At 36.5% G+C, this 26,847-nt stretch overlaps 1 protein-coding gene across 4 annotated transcripts in view; it reads left to right on the top strand.

Annotated features, from left to right (window-relative positions):
- ANGPT1 (angiopoietin 1) overlaps positions 1 to 26,847 on the top strand; it is a 249,404-nt gene that overhangs the window by 98,705 nt on the left and 123,852 nt on the right. Inside the window, exon 1 of one of the 4 annotated variants that reach the window (XM_032315591.1) lies at positions 17,882 to 17,991. The exons of the other annotated variants lie outside the window; for them this stretch is intronic. The gene's annotated coding sequence lies outside the window, so the exon portion shown is untranslated. Of the gene's footprint in view, positions 1 to 17,881; positions 17,992 to 26,847 lie in introns of those variants that run through there. 4 annotated transcript variants of the gene reach the window in all.

Genomic DNA, 26,847 nt, shown 5'->3' with positions numbered 1-26,847 from the left:
CATCTATGCTGTTGCAAATGGCAAGCTCTTACTCTTTTTCTATGGCTGAGTAGTATTTCATTGCACACACACACGCATCTTTTTATTCACCTGTCAATGGGCACTTGGGTTCCTTCCATGTCTTGGCTACTGTCTATATGCTGCAGCGAACATAGGGGTGCATATATCTTTCTTTTTTTTTAATTTTTTATTTTTTATAAACATATATTTTTATCCCCAGGGGTACAGGTCTGTGAATCACCAGGTTTACACACTTCACAGCACTCACCAAAGCACATACCCTCCCCAATGTCCATAATCCCACCCCCCTTCTCCCAAACCCCCTCCCCCCAGCAACCCTCAGTTTGTTTTGTGAGATTAAGAGTCACTTATGGTTTGTCTCCCTCCCAATCCCATCTTGTTTCATTTATTCTTCTCCTACCCACTTAAGCCCCCATGTTGCATCACCACTTCCTCATATCAGGGAGATCATATGATAGTTGTCTTTCTCTGCTTGACTTATTTCGCTAAGCATGATACGCTCTAGTTCCATCCATGTTGTCGCAAATGGCAAGATTTCATTTCTTTTGATGGCTGCATAGTATTCCATTGTGTATATATACCACATCCTCTTGATCCATTCATCTGTTGATGGACATCTAGGTTCTTTCCATAGTTTGGCTATTGTGGACATTGCTGCTATAAACATTCGGGTGCATGTGCCCCTTTGGATCACTACGTTTGTATCCTTAGGGTAAATACCCAATAGTGCAATTGCTGGGTCATAGGGCAGTTCTATTTTCAACATTTTGAGGAACCTCCATGCTGTTTTCCAGAGTGGCTGCACCAGCTTGCATTCCCACCAACAGTGTAGGAGGGTTCCCCTTTCTCCGCATCCTCACCAGCATCTGTCATTTCCTGACTTGTTGATTTTAGCCATTCTGACTGGTGTGAGGTGATATCTCATTGTGGTTTTGATTTGTATTTCCCTGATGCCGAGTGATATGGAGCACTTTTTCATGTGTCTGTTGGCTATCTGGATGTCTTCTTTGCAGAAATGTCTGTTCATGTCCTCTGCCCATTTCTTGATTGGATTATTTGTTCTTTGGGTGTTGAGTTTGCTAAGTTCTTTATAGATTCTGGACACTAGTCCTTTATCTGATATGTCGTTTGCAAATATCTTCTCCCATTCTGTCAGTTGTCTTTTGATTTTGTTAACTATTTCCTTTGCTGTGCAAAAGATTTTGATCTTGATGAAATCCCAGTAGTTCATTTTTGCCCTTGCTTCCCTTGCCTTTGGCGTTGTTCCTAGGAAGATGTTGCTGCGGCTGAGGTCGAAGAGGTTGCTGCCTGTGTTCTCCTCAAGGATTTTGATGGATTCCTTTTGCACATTGAGGTCCTTCATCCATTTTGAGTCTATTTTTGTGTGTGGTGTAAGGAAATAGTCCAATTTCATTTTTCTGCATGTGGCTGTCCAATTTTCCCAGCACCATTTATTGAAGAGGCTGTCTTTTTTCCATTGGACATTCTTTCCGGCTTTGTCGAAGATTAGTTGACTGTAGAGTTGAGGGTCTATTTCTGGGCTCTCTATTCTGTTCCATTGATTTATGTGTCTGTTTTTGTGCCAGTACCATGCTGTCTTGATGATGACAGCTTTGTAATAGAGCTTGAAGTCCGGAATTGTGATGCCACCAACGTTGGCTTTCTTTTTCAATATCCCTTTGGCTATTCGAGGTCTTTTCTGGTTCCATATAAATTTTAGAATTATTTGTTCCATTTCTTTGAAAAAGATGGATGGTACCTTGATAGGAATTGCATTAAATGTGTAGATTGCTTTAGGTAGCATAGACATTTTCACAATATTTATTCTTCCAATCCAGGAGCATGGAACATTTTTCCATTTCTTTGTGTCTTCCTCAATTTCTTTCATGAGTACTTTATAGTTTTCTGAGTATAGATTCTGTGCCTCTTTGGTTAGGTTTATTCCTAGGTATCTTATGGTTTTGGGTGCAATTGTAAATGAGATGGACTCCTTAATTTCTCTTTCTTCTGTCTTGCTGTTGGTGTAGAGAAATGCAACTGATTTCTGTGCATTGATTTTATATCCTGACACTTTACTGAATTCCTGTATAAGTTCTAGCAGTTTTGGAGTGGAGTCTTTTGGGTTTTCCACATATAGTATCATGTCATCTGCGAAGAGTGATAATTTGACTTCTTCTTTGCCGATTTGGATGCCTTTAATTTCCTTTTGTTGTCTGATTGCTGAGGCTAGGACCTCTAGTACTATGTTGAATAGCAGTGGTGATAATGGACATCCCTGCCGTGTTCCTGACCTTAGCGGAAAAGCTTTCAGTTTTTCTCCATTGAGAATGATATTTGCGGTGGGTTTTTCATAGATGGCTTTGATGATATTGAGGTATGTGCCCTCTATCCCTACACTTTGAAGAGTTTTGATCAGGAAGGGATGCTGTACTTTGTCAAATGCTTTTTCAGCATCTATGGAGAGTATCATATGGTTCTTGTTCTTTCTTTTATTGATGTGTTGTATCACATTGACTGATTTGCGGATGTTGAACCAACCTTGCAGCCCTGGAATAAATCCCACTTGGTCGTGGTGAATAATCCTTTTAATGTACTGTTGAATCCTATTGGCTAGTATTTTGTTGAGTATTTTCACATCTGTGTTCATCAAGGATATTGGTCTATAGCTCTCTTTTTTGATGGGATCCTTGTCTGGTTTTGGGATCAAGGTGATGCTGGCCTCATAAAATGAGTTTGGAAGTTTTCCTTCCATTTCTATTTTTTGGAACAGTTTCAGGAAAATAGGAATTAGTTCTTCTTTAAATGTTTGGTTGAATTCCCCCGGGAAGCCGTCTGGCCCTGGGCTTTTGTTTGTTTGGAGATTTTTAATGACTGTTTCAATCTCCGTACTGGTTATGGGTCTGTTCAGGCTTTCTATTTCTTCCTGGTTCAGTTGTGGTAGTTTATATGTTTCTAGGAATGCATCCATTTCTTCCAGATTGTCAAATTTGTTGGCGTAGAGTTGCTCATAGTATGTTCTTATAATAGTTTGTATTTCTTTGGTGTTAGTTGTGATCTCTCCTTTTTCATTCATGATTTTATTTATTTGGGTCCCTTCTCTTTTCTTTTTGATAAGTCGGGCCAGGGGTTTATCAATTTTATTAATTCTTTCAAAGAACCAGCTCCTACTTTCATTGATTTGTTCTATTTTTTTTTTGGTTTCTATTTCATTGATTTCTGCTCTGATCTTTATGATTTCTCTTCTCCTGCTGGGCTTAGGGTTTCTTTCTTGTTCTTTCTCCAGCTCCTTTAGGTGTAGGGTTAGGTTGTGTACCTGAGACCTTTCTTGTTTCTTGAGAAAGGCTTGTACCGCTATATATTTTCCTCTCAGGACTGCCTTTGTTGTGTCCCACAGATTTTGAACCGTTGTATTTTCATTATCATTTGTTTCCATGATTTTTTTCAATTCTTCTTTAATTTCCCGGTTGACACATTCATTCTTTAGAAGGATGCTGTTTAGTCTCCATGTATTTGGGTTCTTTTCAAACTTCCTCTTGTGGTTGAGTTCTAGCTTTAGAGCATTGTGGTCTGAAAATATGCAGGGAATGATCCCAATCTTTTGATACCGGTTGAGTCCTGATTTAGGACCGAGGATGTGATCTATTCTGGAGAATGTTCCATGTGCACTAGAGAAGAATGTGTATTCTGTTGCTTTGGGATGAAATGTTCTGAATATATCTGTGATGTCCATCTGGTCCAGTGTGTCGTTTAAGGCCTTTATTTCCTTGCTGATCTTTTGCTTGGATGATCTGTCCATTTCAGCGAGGGGAGTGTTAAAGTCCCCTACTATTATTGTATTATTGTTGATGTGTTTCTTTGATTTTGTTATTAATTGGTTTATATAGTTGGCTGCTCCCACGTTGGGAGCATAGATATTTAAAATTGTTAGATCTTCTTGTTGGACAGACCCTTTGAGTATGATATAGTGTCCTTCCTCATCTCTTATTATAGTCTTTGGCTTAAAATCTAATTGATCTGATATAAGGATTGCCACTCCTGCTTTCTTCTGATGTCCATTAGCATGATAAATTCTTTTCCACCCCCTCACTTTAAATCTGGAGGTGTCTTCGGGCTTAAAATGAGTTTCTTGGAGGCAACATATAGATGGGTTTTGTTTTTTTATCCATTCTGATACCCTGTGTCTTTTTACAGGGGCATTTAGCCCATTCACATTCAGGGTAACTATTGAGAGATATGAATTTAGTGCCATTGTATTGCCTGTAAGGTGACTGTTACTGTATATGGTCTCTGTTCCTTTCTGATCTACCACTTGTAGGCTCTCTCTTTGCTTAGAGGACCCCTTCAATATTTCCTGTACAGCTGGTTTGGTGTTTGCAAATTCTTTCAGTTGTTGTTTGTCCTGGAAGCTTTTAATCTCTCCTTCTATTTTCAATGATAGCCTAGCTGGATATAGTATTCTGGGCTGCATGTTTTTCTCATTTAGTGCTCTGAAAATATCATGCCAGCTCTTTCTGGCCTGCCAGGTCTCTGTGGATAAGTCAGCTGCCAATCTAATATTTTTACCATTGTATGTTACAGACTTCTTTTCCCGGGCTGCTTTCAGGATTTTCTCTTTGTCACTGAGACTTGTAAATTTTACTATTAGGTGACGGGGTGTGGGCCTATTCTTATTGATTTTGAGGGGTGTTCTCTGAACCCTCTGAATTTTGATGCTCGTTCCCTTTGCCATATTGGGGAAATTCTCCCCAATAATTCTCTCCAGTATACCTTCTGCTCCCCTCTCTCTTTCTTCTTCTTCTGGAATCCCAATTATTCTAATGTTGTTTCATCTTATGGTGTCACTTATCTCTCGAATTCTCCCCTCGTGGTCCAGTAGCTGTTTGTCCCTCTTTTGCTCAGCTTCTTTATTCTCTGTCATTTGGTCTTCTATATCACTAATTCTTTCTTCTGCCTCATTTATCCTAGCAGTGAGAGCCTCCATTTTTGATTGCACCTCATTAATAGCTTTTTTGATTTCAACTTGGTTAGATTTTAGTTCTTTTATTTCTCCAGAAAGGGCTTTTATATCTCTCGAGAGGGTTTCTCTAATATCTTCCATGCCTTTTTCGAGCCCGGCTAGAACCTTGAGAATTGTCATTCTGAACTCTAGATCTGACATATTACCAATGTCTGTATTGATTAGGTCCGTAGCCTTTGGTACTGCCTCTTGTTCTTTTTTTTGTGTTGAATTTTTCCGTCTTGTCATTTTGTCCAGATAAGAGTATATGAAGGAGCAAGGAAAATACTAAAAGGGTGGCAACAACCCCAGGAAAATATGCTTTAACCAAATTAGAAGAGATCCCAAATCGTGAGGGGGGAGAAAGGGGATAAAAAGAGGTTCAAAAAGGAAGAAAGAAAAAAAAAGAAAAAAGAAAAAAAAGAAAAGAAAAGAATTAAAAAAAAGAAAAATAAAAATATAAAAAAGAAAAAATATATATATTGGATAAACTAGTTAAAAAACGTTAAAAAAGAAAAAGGTAAAAGTTAAAAAAAAAATTACCAGAAGGCGAGAAAAAAAAACCAAAAAATGAAAAAGAAAAAAATTAAATTAACTGCAAGACTAAAAAAAATCACAGGGAAAAATCCATGAGTTCCATGCTTTGCTTTCTCCTCCTCTGGAATTCTGCTGCTCTCCTTGGTATTGAAACCGCACTCCTTGGTAGGTGAACTTGGTCTCGGCTGGATTTCTTGTTGATCTTCTGGGGGAGGAGCCTGTTGTAGTGATTCTCAAGTGTCTTTGCCCCAGGCGGAATTGTACCGCCCTTACCAGGGGCCGGGGTGAGTAATCTGCTAGGGTTTGCTTTTAGGAGCTTTTGTTCCCTGAGCGCTTTCCGTAGAGTTCCGGAGGACTGGAATACAAATAGCGGCCTCCTGGTCTCCGGCCTGGAGGAGCCGAGAGCCCAGCGCCCCACTCCTCAGTGCGCCCTCAGAGAACAGCGCCCAGTTACTCCCGTCTGCCTGACCTCCGGCCGCGCTCCGAGCTCACCGAGCCTGCGACCGGTTCAAGGTAACACCGAGCTGCGAGCTTACTGTTGGCTCTGTCTCTGTAGCCGGCTTTCCCGTTCCAATACCCACAAGCTCTGAGACACTCAGACACCCCCGATCCTTCTGTGACCCTGCGGGACCTGAGGCCACGCTGACCCCGCGTAGGCTTCGCCCCGGTTTAGCCTCTGGAGCGATGTCCCTCAGTGGAACAGACTTTTAAAAGTCCTGATTTTGTGCGGGGTGCATATATCTTTCTGAATTAATGTTTTGTTTTCTTTGGGTAAATACCCAATGGTGTAATTACTGGATCATAAAGTATTTCTATTTTAAATTTTTTGAGGAACCTCCATACTGTTTTCCATAGTGGCTGCACCAATTTGCATTCCCACCAAGAGTACATGAGGCTGCTCTCTTCTCCACATGCCTGCCAACACTTGTTATTTCTTATCCTTTTGATACAAGTAGCCATTCTGACTGGTATGAGGTGATAGCTTCTTGTTGGGACTTGTATTTCCCTGATCATTAATGGTGTTGAGCATCTTTGTTGTATCTGTTGGCCATTTGTGTATCTTTTTTTGAAAAATGTTTATGCAAGTCTTCTGACCATTTTAATCAGGTTGTTTTTTTGGTGTTGAGTTATATGAGTTCTTTATATATTTTGTATATTAACCCCTTATTGGATAAATCATTTGCAAATATCTTCTTTCATTCAGTAGGTTGTCTTTTTTTCATTTTGTTGATGGTTTCCTTTACTATGCAAAAGCTTTTTATTTTGGTATAGTCCCATTAATTTGTTTTCGCTTTTGTATTTGCCAGAGGACATGTATCTATAACATGTTGCTAAAGCCAGTGTCCAAGAGATTACTGCCGATGTTTTCTTTTAGGTATTTTGTGGTTTCAGGTTTCACATTTAAAGCCTTAATCCATTTTGAGTTTATTTTTGTATATGACATAAGAAAGTGGCCCAGTTCCTTTTCTCCTCCTCTCCTCCTCCTCCTCCCCCCTCCTCTTTTCTCTTCCCCCTTCTCCTCCTCCTCTGATTTCTTCTTATGTAGCTGTTTTTCTCAGTGCCATGTATTGATGAGACTGTCTTTTCCCCATGACATATTCTTGCCTCCTTTGTTGTAGATTAATTGGCCATATAAGCATGGGTTGATTTCTGGACTTTCTGTTACTCTCTCTGACTTTGGATGTGATAATATGAGGTAGGATGTCTAGAACTACAGGAGCTTTCAGGTCACCATGAGGAGTAAAGACTAAGAATAAGACCATGCCGAGGATAATAGGATGTAAAGATTAAGATTCTCAATCTTTGATGACACTCCTAAATTGCTGAATTAATGCTGGAAACTACACACCCCCAATGAATTAAGGAATTCTTAGGGGCTAATAAACTATTATTGTTTAAGCCTCCTTAGTCAGGTAGTCTGTTACTTGCAGCTAAAAGCAAGCCAGCAGATATAGGGTTGTTTCCAGTTTTTCACCATTTCAAACAAAACTGAAATGTTCATTGTTAAACATATAATTTTGTAAATCTGTCCAAGTGTCCCAAGATAAATTCTTTTTTTTTTAAAGATTTTATTTGTTTGACACAGAGAGAGATCACAAGTAGGCAGAGAGGCTGGCAGAGAGAGAGGAAGGGAAGCAGTCTCCCTGCTGAGCAGAGCGCCCAATACGGGGCTTGATCCCAGGACCCTGAGATCATGACCTGAGCTAAAGGCAGAGGCTTTAACCCACTGAGCCATACAGGCGCCTCACTGAGATAAATTCTTAATAGTGGAATCTCCATAGCATCCCAAGTAAATAATCACTCAATGTCTGATTGAATCTTTTCATTATTATTTCAAAATCCTAGATGTGGAGAGGATGGAGGAGCAAAGTTAGGATACCATTGATAGAATGTTGTTTTATCCAACATAAGCATTAAGGCAAAGCAAAGACAACACATTTCTTGGATGTTGTAGGTTTAAACATTAATTGTAAACTGCTTTTTTAAAAGATCTTTCCAAACTGATTTTTCAGAGAACTAGAATCCATAAAATGAACAATGAGCATAAACATGACTTTATATGTAAACATGTATGTTAGTTTTTGTGTATATACAAATCTGAATTCTACAATGAATTTTACCATATTATTAAGTGCACATAGAATAATCCTGCATCAAAGGACTATTGAACTAATGGAAGTTTTATGTGAAGTTCAACTATCTTACCCTTTGGCTAACGACTATCAATCAACCCACTCATTGCCCTCAGTTATGTATTATCCTTTTGAGGAGTTAAAAGCAGGTCGCTTCAGATCTTTAGTGCATTATCTCATCTCTCTAATCTACTGAACAGTATGTAGGGCTCCCAAAATGAAATGACTGTTCCAACCTGTAGAAATAGCCAAGATTGTTACAGTGGTTCTTTGATAACTCCTGCATTTTAGTGGTTTTGCAAGATTGGTTTTATTTGGAAAGAGAAAAAAAAGGGAAGAGGCAAGTTTTATCTGAATATTAAGCTTTTTAAAAATATAACTGATGACAAGAAAAGGAAAAGAAATGCGTATTTCACGTTTATTATAGTGACAGATGATCAGTTAATATTAAATGATTACCCAGAATGAACTGCTGAACAGTAGAACAATTGCATATCAACCACAAGAGCTTAAAATAAAGACTTTTTTGGATAAGTTATCTATGACTTGGTCCCCAAAAAGCAAAGTTTATGGACTCAGAATGTTGTGGCAGTCAGCAAGCCACAAAACAATTTGCAGAAGGCCCAGAAACACATTTCAAAGCAACACTTTACAGCAGGATTAAAGGTTAGAAACTGGCATTTGATGCTAAAACCAATCATATATTGGCAGTGGGGTTAAGATGTACATTTATGGGTTTTTGAAGAAGATCAGCCATTTTCTAGGAGGACTTTTTGTAAATGTGTATACTGCCAAGTTATTTTTAAAAGAAATTTGAAATGAGAAGAGCATATTAACACTGTCCCCTGCTTACAAAGCTGTGATTTGACATTTACTGTTTTTCAGACAACTGTGATGCTTGATGTCCACTGCTATAAAAAAAACACTTTGACTCATTTATTCATTAACTGCTTACCAAGGACCTGTATGTACTAGGCACTGTTGAAGGCATTCAGAATATGGCAGAGAACAGATCAGGCAAAACATTTTGCTTTCATGGAGCATTAACAAAAAAAACAAAATCAAAACCAAACCAAACCAGAGTACTATTGAGTTTGTCTAATTTGTCTGAAGGATCATAATATGTTTAGTAGTAATCATGAGGCAAACTTTTTGGGAGGGGGACTTAATTTATTAAGTGTATTTTGAAATATATTTGCATAGGGGGACTGGGTGGCTTAGTCAGTTAAGCATCTGCCTCGGATTCAGGTCATGATTTTGGAGTGCCAGGATCAGCCCCAAGTCTGGCTCCCTGTTGAGCAGGGACGCCCCACCCCCACACCAGCTTGTGTTCTCTCTCTCTCTCTCCAATAAATAAATAAAATCTTTGAAATATATTTGATGAATTTGAAAGGAACAAACTCCCCTCCTTCCCAGTTTGACATTCTGCAATGGGGGTTAGACTCTCAAGTGTCCTACCTTAGAAAGGGACTTAGAAGATAAACTGTCCCTTAGAAAGGGACTTGTAGATAAACTGTAAGAGTAGTGGATGAGCAGTAATTAGTGTGTATTTAATAAATATTTACATGTTTTAGAAAGTCCCATTCCTCTCCTAATGATGTACAGATGGCTCTACTGTGTTTTGAGCAAAGTTGGGAGTCTGGAAGGAGAGAAAAGACCTTCTACTTGAAATCCTCCTTTTTGTGCTGGACCTTTCACTGAAGAGGGCCAGTCTGTGTGTGTCTACATCTCAGCTTCCCTGACATTTCCTAAGTCCTTTCTACCCCACAAGTGTGGTACCTATCATCTTACATTATCTTTGGGGTCGCTTCTCAAAGCTATGGTGGTATCAGTTCATGTGTCTGACCACTGTTCTGACTCTTTCATGTCAGTTTACCTTATAGGTTTCAGGATTCACATTCTTATGGTGGTGTAGTGGAAAAAGTTTAGAACTCTCTATGGAGAGACTTAGTGAGACTGGAGCCTGACCCAGGCAATTGCTGGAACAGACTTTTGGGCCAGGGATTGTCTACAAAAGATCTTGAAAGCCTTTTACTATTTCACCTCTAGGAGTCAATCCATTACCTATATTTGAAATGGTAACCTTGTTAATGAGACAGAATTAAAAGCCTGGATAAACACAACTAATTTGGAGAAAGAAGTGCTTATTTCTTCATGCTGATTAATACGCAGAGCAACAAGTGGTTTTTGATATACAATAAAAGTTATGATCTCTGTCTGTTAAATAAATTAAAAAAAAAAGTTATGATCACTTGTTTTGATAACTTCTTTGCCTAACATATTATAACATCATTTGAATTGAATCTTGTTTTCAGGGAAAATTTTTAGAATATCAAATATTGTCCTCTTTTAAACATTTTGCCCTAAGTCTATCACAGTCCTTACTGTCACTGATCTTCTAAAAGTTTGCTATTGGTGATGGAGAAGGTACAGGTCAGAGAGAAAGTCGGAGAACATGGGGAGAAGCTTCTGGAATAGAAGATGAAATAAAAGCTTCATCCACGAAGTTGTGTCCCCTCCTCTCTCTCCAGTAGTTACTGTTCTGTGTGAACGTTGGTCCCTACTTATAGCCACTGATATAACACTAACATACTGTGTTACGTATTTGTCAAAACTTTAAAATTAATTTCATCCAAACTAAAATTGACCTGGATATTTTGGGATGTCAATGGAGGCTTTGAAAAGTGTATGGGGTTTTTTTTGTGTGTGTTTTTTTTTTTTTTTTGTAAATTTGTGTGTTTTAAATATATATTCTAATTTCTATGCCTATTGTCTGATCTTGTTACTTCCTAATTTGGTTAAATACTACAGCTGTTGAAATAACTCTGAAAGAATCTTTCTTGTTATTTTCCCAGAACAGTTAGCATTATCAAAAACTGAAAATGCCCCAGTGTCTTCTCAGACTATTTCTTTGTGGAATAAAGATTACATTTCTTTCTAATTGTAATCTCTTCTCTCTTTTTTCTATTCCATTCCTCTAGATATGAACCTAAATTAAGAAACATTGTTTTCTATAATAATACATGAATTATATTTAGCTTCCCCTGAAATTATTTTTTTAATTTGAAAGCTAAGGGAAAAAAACAAAAACAACAACAACAACAACAACAACAACAAAAACACAACACAAAGCAAAACCTAGGTATCACTCTCTCCAGAACAGTTTTGATTAAAATCTGCTTTGAGAGCAGAAAATGGATTATATGAACCCTCAAAAGACTTTTCATGCTTGTGAATACTACAAAAGATAGAAAATCTTTTTCTCTTTGGCTCAGAAGGAATTTTTACAATTTTAAACTGGTGAAGAGTTTTAAAGCTTATAGGTCATTTGCTTTTGCAATCAAGTCCATCTTTGAGTTAAGTCCTAATACCTCCCTTGAAATAATTGGGTTTAAAAAAAATTTACAAAAACAAATTTAAATTATACTTTTAACTATATGGAAGTTCTCACACACACCCAAAAGTGGAACACATAGCATAATGAATCTTCATGTACAAATTGCTTAGTCTCAACAACTGTTAAAATGAGCTAAACTACATTTGAGCTCATAAGCTAAACTATAACTAAAAAGTGATACTTGGAGGCAGTAAGCACAGGCAGTCTAAAATCATTTACTTGGATAAAGGAAAGTTTCCATTGCCATGTCAAATTCGGGCAGTTCATGAGAAGATGAAACAGGTTATTAATGGGTCATCACAATTAATTAGTATGTTAGGTTGTGTTTTATGTTGTATATATCTTATGATCAATAAACAGTTGTAAAACTAAACAATCTTTAATGGAATCAAAGCTCTGGCATAAAATAAGAACTAAATTTGTGAAAACTATTTCTCTTCCTTTGGACATATTAATAAGCTATGGGTATTCAGGTAGCTGCATGCCTAAAATATATATAAATCCTTCAGGGATGCTTAACACTTCCCGATCCCTCCCGTAATAGAGTTCTTGTCAGCACTTGGTAGCAAGCCAGTTCAGAATTCATCTGTCTCATGATGAAGGGCAAAGAATCAGCCAAACCCTGATAATCTGATAATAATTCGATTTAGTTTCATTCCAACTTTAGTATTTGATCATAGCAAACCAAAGCCCTCCCATGCATGGGCAAGTTGGCCAATTAGGGCATTTGGTGGGTTCGTTGAACAGAATGAAGTGTTTTGAGAGTGAAAATACAACTCTGCTAACTGGGCTTGCATGTGGCCTTTGAGGACTGGTACTATGACCTCAACAAAGCAAGATCAGAGAACTGGAATGAGGTAAGGACAATGAGGGCAAATAAGAAACTTCCAAGGGGAATGGTTGGTTCTGAGACATAACTCATTCTTTGATAACCTTGCTCAGTGTTCCTGGACCTAACTTTAGGTGGGAAGAAGGTAGTGCTGCCTGGCTTTTGTAGCACAGCTTCAGAGATCTGGAAGCAGTAAAAGAAGTGGTCCTTGGGAACCATGTTAATGATAAAGTCATGTTCCTGAAACACCTGGTATTTTTGTGAGTTATCACAGACTTGTGACTCATAGAAAGAGGGGATAAAGTGAAATTTGTTAAGGCAGAGAGCCCCTCACGTCACCATCAGACAAAGGAAATGTTTGTATGGGTCAGAAGCATCTGGCTTTATTTTGTTTGAGCCTAAAATTTTCCATCATTTTCATATTGCTTGCCATAGGCCTTTCAGATGTCCCTGGCCCATTGCCCTTATGGGTGTTTCCAGAGGACAGGGAGGTGAAAAACAGCAGAGGCATCCATAGTTCTTCTAGGAAAGATGCTTTTATGACACCCTTCTTCTAAATTAAAACAAAACAAAAAAAAGACAGGAACAAAAAAGAAACAGAAAGTTACATATTCCTTCTACAAAAAACTAATACCATTATTGAAGAAGTTGAAATCAAAGGATGGAAATTGCCTCATTGAGCTTTTAAATACTCCTTTAAGGTAGAGCAGCATTATAGTTCCCAATGAGAGACCAGTGATTCACTTCTCCGGCCAGAGTCCCTTCCTTCCCTCTGATACTAGCATTTATCAGCTTGCCTGACAGTCCTCACTACCCAGTAAACAGGAGAGATGCTCAACTGCCAATCAGCCTCTTCTGTCTCCTTTTAGTTTATCTTATAGAATATTTAGAAGGGAATAAAGCTGTAAGCAATGGCTGTGCATAGTCAGTGTTTGGAAAAAATCTTTAAAAGGGCTATTTTCAGTTTGGATTTAATTTCTTGACATATCTCCATCATCTGCCATTTGTAAAGGTAATGATGGCTTGTCTAGTATACTCATTTTTAATTATTGTTTTATGGTTGAAAACCTAGACTTCAGTGTCTACAAGGGGCAAAATGTGGAGATGAATGAAAAATAATTCAGCTAATCTAGGATAAATAGGCCTAAATAAACAAACGCCTATCCTGAACCTCCCAGCATGATATTTGGTCAATCTCTGATCTTCCCATTATGCTTCCCAAAGTAGCCCTAGCTGTTACTACTAACTGATGTTCTTTTCAGGTTACCTTCCCTATTTGTTCTATTAGTACCTTTGGTATAAACAGATCATGGTCTCTCTCAAATACAAACTCCAGAGATGATTTTCTCTCTGCTATTCAGATGCTGAAGTGCTTTCTAACCCAATAATCAAATCCTTTTCCTAATAGCATATCAGCACCAAAGCTTCTGTTCTAATTCTAGAGAATGAGATCGCTTGCCAAAGAATGAGGAAGCAAAAGACAATGATACCCTCCTTGAGGCCAATTATTTTACTCTCGGTTTCTCACTCTGGGCACACAATAATTAAAAAGTGCATCCTGGCTTATTTATTTATTTGTTTGTTTATTTATTTATTTATTTATTTATTTATATTTTGGCAACTCTTCTTGCTAAGTATCCAATTCCATATGCCTTTTAACGGTATACCCTGACACAGAGTTAAATTTGTATGTTTCAAGGAAACACATTTTGTAAAGCATAGAAGTGACAATAGTTTGTAGATGTTATACAATATCCTGACTTACAGTTCAAGCCAGAGTAAAATACTGCAGTAGATGTTTACATTTGCCACTTTTTGTTATGACTTTCATAGATCAGAGCAGACTTGTAACAGTGTTTAATGTTATCTTTAATTGGCAAAGATATAGTGGGAAATTATTCAGTGATAGAAGGTGAACTTATGAAACCAGTGAATTATATACATGGCCTGATGTTTTCCTTTGGAAATACTGAATGCATATGTGGAAACTTGGAATTAAAAAGCATGGAAATGGAAGAAACCCTATAGGTCATTGAGTTCTGACCCATCCAAACCCAGTCCAGACCCATCCCCCACCATGAAATCTTTTAGCCACTTGCCTTATAAGAGGCTCCAAGTGCTCAATAAAGGAAAGTTGAAGGAACAAAAAGAAAACAATCCAGGTTCAGCTTGGACATTTCTAGGTATTCCTTTTTGAAGGCAGCTCACTACTGTCGAACATTTCCAACATTTAGAGTGCTCTTTTCTATGCTACTTGATAGCATCTATTACTTTATTATTTATTAGTATTAATATTAGTATTACCTTAATAGTCTCCAATCTACAGAGAGAGACCCCACTTGAAAGAAATACCAGAGCACTCTGCCAAACTTGATCACCTTTGGGCTTTTCAAGGGGGAAAAAGATCCATAAGAAAGCTCTAGGAAGAGCCATTTAATTTGTAGTGGTTATTAATATTTCATATGGTTTGAATATGCTGAGTTATCCTGTCCAAATAATGAATATGAAATTAATGTAATAAAATATAAATATAAATATAAACACAGAAGGAAAGGCTTAGCAAAATCCTCTGAAAAGTAGAATGGTGCTGGGAATAAAAATCACATAAGTTTACTCTGTAGTTTTATATAGGTGGCTAAAAGGTATTAGTGGTAATCTGTTAATTCAAGATGGCTTCTATCAGTTTACCTCCAGATAGCCTACATTTTCACAAGTGAGAAAAAGCAGACACATTGTCACCATATCTCTTAAACCTACCCTCATCCCCCTCTCCTCCTCCTTATTCTGACTCTGAAAACTAACTCCTCTAGGATAAACCCTGATAACATTAAATCTGGAGCTACCATCAGGGCTGTTTCAATGGATTACCAAACTGAACCTCCTGGCCTTCTGTCTGGGACTGAGACTGGGGCTAGCTCTCAGCAGAAATGCTCATCAATCTTCTCTTGCTTTTGGCCTCTGGTTTCTAAGTAATGGTCTAGTTTCTTGCTTGTGTATTCTAGTAAGAGTCAGCTGGGAGAAGAGTTTTCCCTAAATGCGCTGACAAAAGTAGAGAAAGTGGGAATGAGAACACTGTAATTCTACCAACCCTAACCTCATTCTGCCTCAGTTTCCTTAAGTGGAAACTTACTGCTTAGAAGCTACTAAGAACCAGACCTCCAGCCCTAACCCCGAGCGTTAGAAAAATATCAGTACCTTTCACAGGTCATGGAATGCTTGTTGGGAACTCTAATAACTTCTATGAATCTACATAAAAGAGTGAATTGTTTCCCCCAGGATGAATGGTCTCCACAAATTGCTGTGGAGTTAAAAACGGTTCAAATGTAACTTTCTTCAAAAGACAGAAAGTCTAAATGCATCAGTGACTTCATTAAGATTCTACATTCGTTTTGTTACAGGGGGTTGAAACAAAGTCATAATTGGATTCTAACTTTGTGAATTGCAAAAAGTAGGTAGGGTTTTATCCCCCAAATATAGAAAAAAATGATGTATTTCCCATTCAAACATAGAAGTCAAATCTATTGAGATAAAATCAGTATACAATTAAATGCACATTTTAAAAATGTACTGTTTGTTGAGCTCCACCAAATGTGTCCGGTCATTTAACCACCGTCACACTCAAGATATAGAACATTTCCGTAGTCCAAAGAAGTACCCTCATCCTCCTTTGCGGGCAGCCTCCTCTCCCCACTTGAAATCCTGGGAAGTCACTGATCTATTATAGAGTGTTCACTGTCAGGTTCAAATACTAGTAATAAATACTTATAGGTAGAAAGTAAAGACATCAGCAAGCTCTGATGGAAAAAATTAGAAAGTAATATGTAATTTGTGTGGAAATTTCAGGATATAATTTTTGTTGTGAACACTAATTTTTTTCTTCTACACTGTGCATGTCATGTTCAAACATTCATTGATTATCTGGTATTAGGCCCTATTCAATAAATAATAAGACTGATGCTGCCATCATAATCAAAACAATGCAGTTTGGCTTAGAAATGGACAAAGAGCTCAATGGAATGAATAAAGAGACAAAAAATAGATCCACATAGATGTAGGAACTTAATATAAGGCAAAAGTGGCATTTTGTTCCAATGAGAAAAAAGATCATTTATTAAGTGGACAGTTTGGCAAAACCAGAACTCCTTCTGGAAGGGAATAAAATTACCTCACACCACACATGAAATTAATTCTAAGTAGATTGAAAAAACATAATGTAAATAATACTATTAAAATATTATAAAATGGATTTGGAGAAGAATAGGAGTAGGGGAGATATTCGTAAGAGAAATGGAAAACCCGAAGGCCACATGCTTAAACATAGACCTGTTTTTGTGGCAAAAGGTGATAGAAACTAGACAAAAAAGAGATTGATTTATAAAAATTGCTTGAAAACTGATAAAAAAAATAATGAAAAGAACAACATATCAGTAAATTTGTAACTGCAGTGACTCCTAAATTAAAAAGGTGTTTATCCTCATTATTAGTCAAATAAAAATTAAAAGTACAGTAAAATATAAAGTTTTTCTCCTGTTATATTGTCACAATTTTTTTTTTAAGACTTTATGTATTTATTTGACAGACAGAGATCACAAGTAGGCAGAGAGGCAGGCAAAAAGAGAGGAAGGAAAGCAGGCTCTCTGCTGAGCAGAGAGCCCTGTGCTGGGCTCAATCCTGGGACCCTGGGATCATGACCTGAGCCGAAGGCAGAGGCTTTATTTAACCCACTGAGCCACCCAGGCGCCCCGATATATTGTCACAATTTTAAAGCAGAATGATACCCAATACTTTTGAGGATGTAGGAGAAGAGATATTCTAACATATTGAAGTGAATAAATTACTTCCATCATTCTGAAAAGAATTGGCAAAAATGACATTTTATATACCATTTTGGGAATTTTTCCTACTGAAATAAATGTACCAGTAATCATATGATTATATACAAGACTGTTTTCAAGGATATTTTGTATTCATGTCTAAGGGACTAGAGAGAGGCTGAAGTTCTTTCAAGAGTAAAATAGTTGAAAAAATTTCAACACGTCTACATTTTAAAATATAATGTAGCTATTAAAACAAATGAGTTATATTTCTCTGTTGACTCAGATGGATATCCATTGTGGTTTTCTTTTGAGAAAGTACGTTGTGCGGTAATGTGTATAGTGTGACCCCACTTTTGTGCGTATGTTTTAAAGCAAACACATATGCATATGTTTATATATATTAACTTAGAGAAGGCTGTGAAGTTATGCATACCAGAATGTCAGGCTATTAACCCAGGAGTGTCAACGTGGAAGAGATAATTATTTTTAGAAAATATGTCTTTACATTATTGTACCTATTATAATAAACACATGCATTTTTAAATTAATAAAAAAATAAGTGAGAAAATAAAAAGATTAAGTGAGGCTTCTAGATGAACTGGGGCCAGGGACAGAGACACTAATTAGACTGTCGTATATACGGTGAAAGTTGCTCCCCAGTGCTCAGGAGATCAAGCCCACATTATGATGGGAGCCAGAGGTGTGAAGACACACATCATCTGAGGCCATAGTCATGGACAGAAATCTGCACTTGGGCTTGGGTAAGTATATTTATGAGTTAAAATAATTTTTGATTAGTAGTTAATTTTTTAATTAAATTTTCATTTCAGTGGTACCTGGCAACTGATATGCCAATTGGAAAATGTGACCATTTTAAAAAAAAGTTTAATGACAGCAAATATTACAGATTAGGAATCTGAGTCAAAGGAGCTCTTTGTTAAGCCCAGCTGTTTTGATAGTGCAGAGAATAAAAAGCAGAGACATCAACCTCTTTCAGTGCCTTCCTTAGCTTCTCAGTCTACAAAATGGGCATAATAAATGTGCCTACCTCAGAAGGTTGTTCTAAGAATTACATCAGTTATTATCTATAAAACATTTGAAGGGCACCTGGATGGCTCAGTTGGTTAAGTGGCTGCCTTTGGCCTGGGTTATGATCCCAGGGTCCTGGGATCGAGCCCCACATTGGGCTCCCTGCTCAGTGGGGAGTCTGCTTCTCCCTCTCCCTCTGCCTACTACTCTGCCTATTTGTACTCTCTATTTCTCTGTCAAATAAATAAATAAAATCTTAAAAAAATTTGAAATAATACCAAATACGAATTGCTGTTCATGTGTTCATTAAATAAATGAAAAGTAAAGGCCTCTTTCTATTCTTCTGATCATTCTGCACCATTTTTTAAGCAATTCTTTGGGGATTTAATCTGGTTTCTTTTCAGGATCTTCAAACGATAGATTCTCTGATGATTTAATCTCACATCATAATTTTGGTTACCTCGCTTTGGATAGCAACAACAATACTGACCATTTTGTGAACTTCCTAGAGGTGGTAAGGAGCAGATATCACAAAGTATCTTCTGTACTAAGCATAGGACAAGCTTCAGAGCATTCAGTTTGATGTTGTGACCCAAAAGTGAGCTGAATTGTCAAAACTTCTTGATCATAATGAATTAGATTCTGCTTTCTAATCATAAGTGTATGTTGTTGTTTACTATATGGTCAATGTTAGGTTGCAGTTTGTTCAGTTTCATAAAGCTTAAGTCTGAGTTTGGCAGGTCTCTCTTCCAATAGGCAGACATGTATTAAGTGGGTGTGTTGATAATAGAAATAAGTTTTCTGAGCATGAGATTTAAAATAAGGAACTCTTGAAATCATTGAAGAGCAGATGATGTGGTAAAAATTATTATGGGTAGTTTACCTTATGGTGTATTTGACCTGTTGGCCTTAAAGGGAACACAGTTATTGAATGTAGGTATAAGCCTTTGAAATGTAATTTACAACACATTTTGAAAAGGAAGTAGGAAGCATGAGATGCTGATTTTGTGCTCTCAAAGTGCTTGCTGCAACAAGATTTTTTTTTTTTTAAGAAAAACTATGTTTCAATATTTCTGGCATGTAAAAATGTGCAAGAGAAGATTACAGCACCCTTACCACATTGCCTAGGTTGAAATTATTTTTAGATGAAGGGAGTAGCCACAACTATTTTCTGCAGTTCTGTTGTTTGGATTTGCTCTGTACATTATATATATATATATATATATATATATATATATATATATATACACACACACGCACACACACACATTAATATATATATATATATTCCTAATTATATTTAAATGTTTCTAAGGCACTACAAACCTCCTCTTTTGCACAGAGGTTTACTTTGGCAGTATGTGATTGTTTTTATTATATGTTATCCTCTGTTTGGTCTTACTGTAAGCTAAAACAGACAAAAGATATCCAGGAAAATTAAGCCAATTCTCAAATCTGGACATGGAAGAGTCTCCAGAGAAGGATTTGCAATGGAACTAACATAGAGTAGGATCGTCTTTAATTTGCTATCCTGTCAAGGTTCTGCCACATCCATTATTATGAAGTGTAATTGCCTTATATATCAAATTTACCTCTCCCAGACCCCTGCGGAATTATTCTTTTCTTCAATTCCCAAGCTAACCTGAATTTGGATAACTGAAGTCCAATATGTTACGAAAGATAGACTTATATATGCCCAAAGAAAACCAAGGACTAATGCTGGCTATTCAAACAGCATATATAGGCCTAGCCATGTTCAGAACAAACCCATGAGGAAGGTAGAAAACATGTTTGCACCATTTTATACATAAGAAAACTGAAGACCCAAAGTCACAGTCCCAGGTAGTGGCCAAGACATGGTTAGAATCTCGCTCGCTAGGCAGAATAATTCTCCATTTTTAAGTCACCACATTTTTATTCAGAAAGTCATATTTATGCTGGGCCATCATGACTATAAACTGTAGGGAATTTAAATAGTAGGCATATTTTACCTATCTGAATCCAAAAAGACTGTCTTAGTCATGTGAATGACTGTATTGCCACTCTGTGGGCTGTCATTTAGACCTGTATCTGCAAATTAAATAGATACAAAAGAATTATTACATAGATTACAATAGATTACAATTAAATAGATTACAGTAGAATTTTGCAGCCACGTCTGAACCAATGTCTGTAATGACCTTTGAAAGTGCTCTACCTGCTAATGTTTCACAATTTCAGACCACAGAAATTAAAGATGCACTTTGTTTTTTTGCCCCCCTTTGTTCCTGGCATATATATCATGTCCACTCTAATTTAGCTTGTTCAGTTTTTCTATCTGTAAAATGGGAATAATAACAGTACCACCCTCATAAAACCATCGTAAACAGAGTAAGCGTAAGTAAAGCGCTCAATGAATATTCTCCTCGGTCCACTTCTTCTTCCACCTCTTCCTCCTCGTTTTTATATAACCCACCTCTTAGAGTAACACATGATAGTTTTTACTTTTCCATTTTATCTCTTCCTCTTTCCCATAAAAATACTCATTTTATACACCATTTAAAAAATTTAAAGAGGAAGTATGTATCACTCTTCATATAGTCTCTATTAAATTACATAGGAACTTTCCAGTTTCTTCCTAGTACTCTATAGGAGTACTTTCTAGGACTAATATGATCCATATGAAACAGAAAGAGTTACTGGCGTGCTTCACACTTTCAACTGGTCAACTTAGGTGTACCACCAAGTTCTTCCAGGACGCAGCCTCAGTCTCTTTTCAGATTAAAGAATGTGCATTAAAACTTCTGCAATAAGGCAGGTCCATTCTAGAGATTATGCTTTATAAAGTCCATTAGGATGGTATAATCAGGCAGTCTTTTTTATTCAAATGATAGTGGACTACCATGAAGCTTTGTAAAAAAAGGCTCAGAATGAATTTCTGTTTGCATAATGGAACTTTACTCCTTTTGGGTCTATTGGTCATTAATCAAGACATTTTGTATAATATATTCTTTCAAGACCCATGGCCAAAATTGTTGAGGTCAGCATATATTCTTCATAATTATGATTGTGATAAATTAATAATCAACTAAGAGAACCTCCTTATATGACTGGCAGTTGTTGCTCGCTATTACCCAGGGACTCAGCTAGGTCTAATCACCAGAGAAACCACACTCAATCTTTCCATGTGGCTGCTTTCCTAGTATCCTAAGAATGAACATTCCAAGATACTCAGGTAGAAGATGTAAGTCTTCTTAAAACCTGGCTTGGAAATCCCACAATGTCACTTCTACCACATTGCACTGGTAAAGCCAGGTCAAAAGGCCACTCCAGATTAAAGGACAAAGGGAGCAGACTCCCACCTCTTGATGTTAGAAACAGCATGCACTTAAAGGGAGAGAAGGGATTAATGGAAACCATCAATGAAGGTCTGTCAAACAGTTCAACATACCCCTTTTTTTAACCCCTAAATCATATCTCTTTGGAACAGTAGGTCTAGATCAGAGGTTTTGAAACCTTTTGATATCAGAGCTCTTTTACATCTTAAAAATTACTGAGGCCCAATTGTCTGCATGGATACTATCTATTGATACTTATTACATTAGAAATTAAAATGGAGACATTTTTAAAATATGTATTTCTTTATTTTTTAAAATCACTACAGTAAACCTACTTGCTAACATAAACATAGTTCAACAAAAACTATACTTATTAATAAAACAAAAATTTTTAGAGAAAGGAGTGGCATTATTTTACATTTTTGCAAATCTTTGTAACTGAAGACAACTGGCTACCCATATCTCCTTCTGCAATATGTTGTTTTGCTGAAATACATGAAGAAAATACAGGGTTATAGAGTTATGTTGGAAAAGGGAAGAGTATTTTAATAACCTCTTCAGATAATTATGAATATTCTTCTTTGTTACTACCCCCCCAAACTTGTGGAAGTTTCTTTAATGTTCATTAAAATGCACAATCTAAATCTATGTTAACAAATTTGTATACAATATTATATTAAAACACATTGGTCTTGCACTTTGAATAGATCTTCCATCCATATGATCTTGTAACATTAGACATTAGCCATATGGAAGATATTGATTCATTGAATTAAACAAATCATCCAAACATGATATATTTCATTATAAAGTATTTAAAAATCAACTTTCAATATTAACACTTAACACATTAGAAGAGTCTTTATATATTGGAAAGATGTCTGGCTTACAGTGGTGAACACAATGTTTTTAATACTTTTATTTTCTCTTGGAAACTTGCATTAAAAAAAAAGAAGCAAGCCTGAAGTCTGTATTTCACAACAAATACTCTAGCTGTTTTCCTTAAAATGACACATTTTATTCATTTTGAGAAATGGCTACCAGATATCCAACTCTGAATAACTATAGCTTGTCTGTCAGTCAGTCACTGAAATGAACTTGGTGCTCCATAAATAGAAAGGCAGAGTCAGTCTGAACATCACACAGCTTATGAGGTCTTTTCTTGGAGATGACCATTACACTTAAGTGTGCAGCATAAATATTTTATGCATACTTCTGTGTATTCATAGAGAATACTAAAAATGTGAATTCAAGAATTAAGATTTAATAAAATTAATAATTTTTACTGCTTCACCACTGAGTACATTGAAAAGGGAAACTTTTTAATGCAAATTTGTGGTGGTGAAAAATACCATGATAACCAATATTGATGGGTAACATTGCTTTGTTTTGCTGTGGGTCATCTGCAGTGTTATCCATATTGCTTTTGCACCAAGGACAATCTCAACATCATGAGAAAGCCCAATAATGTTTTAATATTATTATAAAAATAATTTTGACCTTGTAGACTCCTTCAAAGTGACTCAGGGAATCTTCAAGTACCTGCAGAACATGTTTTGCGAATCACTGATCTAGATCAAAGTATGAAGGGGCCATATGTCTTTTGTCACTAAAATAAAGTGCCTCATATTGATCTGAGAAGTTCCACATCAAAAATTCTGGTGGAGTACTGTAGTTAGACAAAGAGAAGTCTGGAGTTTAGTTCCCTGAGCAGCAATTAGTTCCTGTATGGTATGGATTTGAACCCAGAAATTTCCAAATGACGTGGATCGAAGATATGGGAGGAGTGTACAATGGAAAGAAGTAAGGATGGTTTTTAGTAAGCACCAGTGCCTCCAGCAATATATTTGCTTCTATTATTTTCTTTATATTTAAAAATATAACCACTCATTGTTATCTTTTATTATTGTTCAGACCAAAATATAAAGATCCACAAGCAGATTTCATCAGATTTCATTCGTTATATTTTAGTGTAGTAGAAAGGGGTCTGAACTGGAAATAAGGAAGGATATCTATTCTAAATTTAGCAACTCTTGCTTGGTTTGACATAAATTACTCCACCTTGAAGCCTGTTTCCTACTTGAAAAATTAGGGGGTTCAGGGTAGAAGATTTCTATGTTACCTCCTATTTCCAAGTATATCTACGTATCTATGTACAGACTGTCCCTCAGACTTGAGGACTCCTAAATGTCTATCCTCTAAGTCTTAAAGTGTTTTTGACCACCCAGATGTAGAGCAGAAAAAGAGCAGGAATAAATGGTGGAACAAGCAGAGAAGCAGCATTATTTTAATCAACCTAGAAACTTTTGCTAGTTTTAAAGATTAATACCCTGTAGGACATATTTTGTCTTTTGGACAAATACCTTCCATCTCCCATTCCTGTCATGCTCACAGTGTCTGTAGCCAGTTGTCATAACGTCCCCAGTCTGATGTTGAAAAATGCTACCGTTTGCTTTTGGAAATGTGATTCAGTCTTGCTGGCATGGATTCCTTTGAAAGATCCTTGACCCATTCTCAGGATGCTCTCAGTTTGCCAGAAGCAAGCAACAAAGGGGATGGGGTTTCACAAAGAGAGAATTCAGGGGACTTCGTGAGTGTAATTCCTCTTCAGGGCTGCCCTCACATTTCAGCCAAGACCCAGCAAGGCGCCTTCATGAGGGCACCTAATCTTCTCTTTCAAAGATATCCAATTACTCAGGCTCCAAGCTATGAAGTAGAGCTTCAGCAAGCATGAAGTGGTTCCTGGGAACCTCTGGAGAAACAAACATTGACAGGTAATGTCACAGCTGCCTATCACTATCCAACTGGGTTGATCTTTGGGCAAGTTCCCGGCACACACAGTGTTGCTTTTAAGTCCTGCTGATTTGGATTCAGGTTTTTCCCTTTTAGCATTTTGCCTGAAATTTCTGTTTGACTTGGAACTCCTCAACCAGCAAATTAAATGAAATGAGCATGATAAAAAAAAGTTCATTGAAATTTACCACAGCCATTTGAAGAAACTTCCAATAAAACCAGAAAAGAGAGCCAATGGCCATCTGCCCAGTGACATAAAACAAAAAGCTGCCCACTAGGAGATGAAATTAAAACACTAAGAAAACTAGGAACAGGAAGAATCCAAACTTTTCTACAGTCTCCACTTATCTAAACTTTAGGCCTTCCCAAGAATTAGCTAAATCCATCTGGAAGAGTACTTAATACACTTCCAACTTGCTTTTCTTTTGCCAATGACAAAGTATTAAACCAACATACACATAAGCAAAACACCTTAAACGTGAGTGACTGAATGGTGGAGTCCATTAGGGCACTCTGCCTTACGCAGTGATCACTGTGGTGAGTAAAACTCATTTTTAGGCACTTTGGCTCTGAACCAGGTTAGTAGAGGAGATATGTAGATAAGATGGATGTGATACAGGGTGGAAAAGATTTTTCTTTCAGAATAATGATATGTCTATTTTTGAGATACATTTTCTGTTTGATAAAATGAGAAAGGATAGGCATGCCACCATGAGGTTTGGTTAAAAAATAATCTCCCAATAGCAGGAGCTACAGTTCATAGAACATGAACTCACACTGACTGTATCTAAATCACCTATTTAAAAAAATTACCAGAAAACACACACACACATACACAATTACCAGATAAGTTCTGGAAATCTAATGTACAGCAAACAAAAGGAAATAAAAAACCAAAAAAACCTCACTTTAAGAAAGGACCTAAAAAAAAAAAAACAAGGTGAATTGAGTGAAAACAAAATCAGAATAGTTAAAATGGCATCTAGTTTCTAGTGTGTGTATGTGTATGTATTTTTTCTTACATGCATAATAAATATATCTGTATATAGTAAAGTACTCTGCACATAATAAACACTCAATAAACATTTGATGACAAATAACTGGCTGATGAATATACCATATAGCCTTTAAATGCTGTTTTTTCAAATACAATCAAAGATTGAACACTTCATTACTATACACAGACTTTCAGTCCCTGGCACATGTGTCTAATAGACTTTAGATATCTGGCATTCCCTTTCCATATTCCACCTAATTATTGCATTAACATTGTCCGAGTAATATTTCTTAGTTATTTGTGTTTTTCTTCTCTTTTAAACCATATTTTCAAAACTAAGGTATTCCAGGGTTCTGATATTTGATGATAAAGCACATTTGCTAAATTGTTTTGCAAAAAATATTCATAGTTATAAAATATGTGTGTACTTTCTTAGATTTTTTGTGTGGAAGGAGCTCTTTCATCATTTTTTTTTTTAAACCAGTTTCCCTTTGGGATATCTCAAGACCCCAACATCTGGTTAGTGGTTTCTTGGAAAGGCACTTTTTTTTCAATACAAAATGTTCTTTTTCTTAAAATAACAAAACAACCTAATTTGCATGCTTTTAGTAGCTTAAAAGGTTGAGTAAAATTTACTTTTCCTTAATAAATATCAGCTTTTACCTTATCATACTTCAGTGCACTTATTCCAGCAATAACATAAAACTTTAGATTAAAAATATATATGCAAATTAATAATTTGGGAAGTCAATATGCAAAATATCTGCCATACTCAATGATAAGTTAAAGAACTGATCTGTTCCTAGAAACATGAGTAACATAAAACACCTGTTGTGTGTAGAAGAGATAGAGTAAGTATGGGTATAGTATCTGTGGACCTGAATTTAAGCCATGATTTCATCACTTTGACATTGAATACATTTTTTGACTCCCTCTGAGATTCAGTTTCCTGATCTATAAAACTGGCAGACTCAGAACTTGGTCTTTTTGTAAATATTATTTATTTCAGCAAACAGTGTTATAATACTTACTCTATATAAATCACTATTCTAAACACTTTCCATATTGTAATTGATTTAATTTTCATGTCAGGCTTCTGCAGTAAGCGCTTTTAGTTTCACTTTAAAGATGAGGAAACAAGAAATTTAAACAAGGTGATTTTCACCTAGAAGGCCTTAAGTCAGTGGCATTCCCAAGGCAAATCAATTGAGCTGGTTTACTCCAAGTGCCTTTTAGTAGATAATTTAAAATTAGTTAGAAAACCAACTAAAATTTGGTCTACATCATACCATCATGAGGCAATAACAATTTTAAACAATGTCAGTGATCAAATACCCTTGTTCTCAGGGTGGACCACTCCCATCCTTCATACCTAAGTACACATTGGCCTCAGCATTCATTTATAACATTGTTTTTATAATTAAAATAAAAAGTTACAGGGGTTGGAAAATCTAAAAAAATATGAATAATTTCTAGAATTA

This window comes from Mustela erminea, chromosome 16 (assembly GCF_009829155.1).
Source record: "Mustela erminea isolate mMusErm1 chromosome 16, mMusErm1.Pri, whole genome shotgun sequence".
Classification (NCBI taxonomy): domain Eukaryota; kingdom Metazoa; phylum Chordata; class Mammalia; order Carnivora; family Mustelidae; genus Mustela; species Mustela erminea.
This window is presented reverse-complemented; position numbering and strand designations above follow the sequence as displayed.